Here is a 3,808-nt window from a genome sequence, read left to right on the forward strand (position 1 = left end):
CGCTGTGGGGAGCAGTCMCTTCCTGAACTCTTCTCCTTGACACATTCAGAGATGACCTGCAGGGTCAGAGCCGAGCATTCAGAGGTCGAGACAGCAGGTGTGGGGGGAGGGAGGGAGGGAGACAGAGAGAGAGACAGAGAGAGAGACAGAGAGAGAGAGACAGAGAGAGATGGAGACAGAGAGACAGAGACAGAGAGAGAGAGAGAGAGAGAGAGAGAGAGACAGAGAGAGAGACAGACAGAGACAGACAGAGATGGAGACAGACAGAGATGGAGACAGAGAGAGAGAGAGACAGACAGAGAGACAGACAGAGATGGAAACAGAGAGACAGAGAGACAGAGATGGAGACAGCGAGACAGAGAGACAGAGAGAGACAGAGAGACAGACAGAGATGGAAACAGATAGAGAGAGAGACAACCTGGTCTATATTGGTTATGTAGATAATAATGAGAGTAGAGTCGTATCACTCTGACAGAGTCCAGCTGTAGTAAAGCATTAAGCCAGTCATACACTCATGCATCCTTCATGAACAACACACACCCTTAATGGGCTGTGCTGTGTGAGCTGCATCATCAGCCAATCTGTCAGTAGGCGTGTCAGGGTCTCATACCCAGACATACTCTCATATCCTTGACCCCGCACACACACACACACACACTGCATATAGAATTACACCAGATATGACAGACTGACCCTATCCTCCCGGCATATAGACTATTTAAGCAATAAGGCCCGCGGGGGTGTGGTATATGACCAATATAACACGGCTAAGGGCTGTTCTTAGCACAGTGCAACTCCATACACCACCCCTGAGGTGCCTTATTGCTGTTATAAACTGGTTACCAATGTAATTAGAGCAGTAACAAGAAATGTTTTGTCATACACGTGATATACGGTCTCATATACCACGGCTGTCAGCCAATCAGAATTCAGGGCCACCCCGTTTATAATGCAGAAGTGAGAAGTTACACCTTGTTGTTGTTGTTCCGTGTGTTGGTATTGTACCATAGATACTCCTTGTTGTTGTTGTTTAGTGTGTTGGTATTGTATCATAGATCTCCTTGTTGTGTTGTTTAGTGTGTTGGTATTGTACCATAGATCTCCTTGTTGTTGTTGTTTAGTGTGTTGGTATGTACCATAGATACTCCTTGTTGTTCCGTGTGTTGGTGTCCTTGACCTCTGTGTACATAACGCCTCAGTAAGTGTGACAGGATGAAATCTCAGAAGGTCCGTAGGAGACCCGAGTCCTGCCACGCCTATCACCCTCAGGTCTGCACCTCTATTGGTTCACTGCCTCCCAATAACGACACCTCACTGTGGATGGATTGACATCAAGAGGGAACATGTGTTTGTACTATAGCTCCCTTCATTTCAAACAGAGTTGTTGTTATCCTAAGATCAATAATATGAACTTACTAGCCTTATGTAGTGTTCATTATTCCACTGGCTGTAACTGTGTGTGTTAACGATTGATTACAGGAAAATGCCAAGGAGTGTGGAGGAGCATCGCAGATCTACCTGTCTGTCTCTCTCTTCCTCACCTGTCTCACTGCCTCCTTCGCCTGTCTCAAGGCCTCCACGCTGGTCTTCGATGATAGACAGACAGCTACCGAGCATAACCCCGCCCCCTCTGAAAATCTCCCTGGAATGTTCCAGAATGCCTGAACTTAGCATGCCTGCTACTGCTTGTGTTATCTTTATCAATCAATGTGACTGTATGACATTGATCATTTGGGCTGTTGGACTGAGAGGAATATGGCAGCTGTTGACTGACTCCATGCTTGTTGATTACAATCACAGAGAGCTGTTGACTGACACCATGCTTGTTGACTTTACATCACAGAGAGCTGTTGACTGACTCCATGCTTGTTGACTTTACAATCACAGAGAGCTGTTGACTGACTCCATGCTTGTTGACTTTACAAACACAGAGAGTGTTGACTGACTCCATGCTTGTTGACTTTACAAACACAGAGAGCTGTTGACTGACTCCATGCTTGTTGACTTTACAAACACAGAGAGCTGTTGACTGACTCCATGCTTGTTGACTTTACAAACACAGAGAGCTGTTGACTGACTCCATGCTTGATGACTTTCAAACACAAACACCAAAGTTGTTGCTTTGGACAACCGTTCTAAAACCATGAAAGGGCTTTTTGGTTCTTCTTCTTTAGTGTCTTATTAGAGAACATTGTAGTGTTTCTATGCAAAAGGAAACCTGCTTTTTTGACCATGGAAAGATCCAGTATCTCCAATATTTCCAAAGGACTGACTTTGCAATAAGACCATGGAAGACTATCAGTCTGTGGATGATGTGTTTTATAAATGGATTTGATAAAATAATACTCTGGATTCATGCATGTGAATGTCTGTTTACCTTAAGCCATGAAATGGAGGATGAACCTTGGAAAGGCAGAGGCATCTTTGAAACTGATACAATTTAGATAGTGGAATCAGTGACCTCTGCTGGTTGAAATATGACATTGCAGATGGTGATGAATCAAGGGAAGACTGGCTGGCTGCTGAAGGATGGATGAACACAATGGACTCAACTTCACATTGTTCTGTTCATAACTCATCAGTCTTTGGTCTATGAACCACAAACACATCAAGTATCTACTATTAAATGTGGGCTGGGTTTTCACTGTTGGAAATGGATGGACTGATTCAGGAATAACCTTCAAGTCACATATCATATATGCAATCTAAGACTTACTACCAGTTGACTTAGTTGGCTTACTGCAAAACAAGAACCATTATCTGACCACCTACTTCTGTGTGGACTACTAGGTGAAACAGTCATGTCTGTAGAAGAACGTTACAATGTGATGGACTACTAGGTGAAACAGTCAATCTGTTAMAAGGAACAACGTTACAATGTGATGGACTACTAGGTGAAACAGTCATTCTGTTAGAAGGAACAACGTTACAATGTGATGATATCAGGATCTCCAAGGTGTTTTTCATCTGAGTTTTACTGTTTGAGTCCAAAGACTTTTATGATGGTTTATAGTTTTTAGCTAAATTCATGCATTCAATTATTATATTTTTCATGACATAATGTCTTTTTATTTTAAAAACCTTGAATTAAATGAGTATAAAATGCATCATTAAATATAATACGATGGGATACTACTAGTATTGTTGCTGGACATTAAACAGTCCTGTAAGATGTCACTGTCTAGTGATATTGTAAGTGGTCTTTTTTAGCAGTCTGTCCCTTTCACTTTGACAGTGATGCTCTAATGATGTCATATCATCATGTGGTAACTGTCCTCATGATGCAGTATTGCTGATAAAAGATGCTGTTGCCCATGTGTATGTATGTAATGTGATTGACATGTCCTGAGTCCTGTGTGTCTTCTGTGTGTCTGGCTGGCTTGTATCCCAAATGGTACCCTTTAACCCTATGTAGTGCACTACTTTTGACCAGGGCCCATAGGGAATAGGGTACCATTTGGAAAACAGCCTGAGAGTCTATGAGGCAATATGATTCACACAGCACAGTTTGATTGACATGTAGGATCATCTGGATAAATAATAATACAATGAATAAACTTCCCCTTTATTTTAAAGTTGTTCTCAGTTTTGATGCTTGAATTTTATCCATGTTATTTATCCTGTGTCATCTTCTAATTAACATATTCATCAGTGTATGTACTCAAATATCCAAAGATTGTATTTTCTTCAAGGCTTTGTTTTTATTTCTGTAATGCTTCAGGGAAATGTAAAGACAAGGTCCTGGACAGTAACAGGATTATAGTCTTTCTGTCTGAGACACTGTCATCGTAGAAATCTAGTAGTTTAT

At 41.8% G+C, this 3,808-nt stretch overlaps 1 long non-coding RNA gene across 1 annotated transcript; it reads left to right on the forward strand.

Annotated features, from left to right (window-relative positions):
• Positions 1-246: 246 nt before the first annotated feature.
• On the forward strand, positions 247-3,578 carry LOC139026815 (uncharacterized). The gene is made up of 2 exons (XR_011478751.1): positions 247-1,269; positions 1,480-3,578. It is a non-coding gene; the product is annotated as an uncharacterized lncRNA (long non-coding RNA).
• Positions 3,579-3,808: the final 230 nt, after the last annotated feature.

Source organism: Salvelinus sp. IW2-2015, unplaced genomic scaffold, assembly GCF_002910315.2.
Source record: "Salvelinus sp. IW2-2015 unplaced genomic scaffold, ASM291031v2 Un_scaffold5922, whole genome shotgun sequence".
NCBI classification, from domain to species: Eukaryota; Metazoa; Chordata; class Actinopteri; order Salmoniformes; family Salmonidae; genus Salvelinus; species Salvelinus sp. IW2-2015.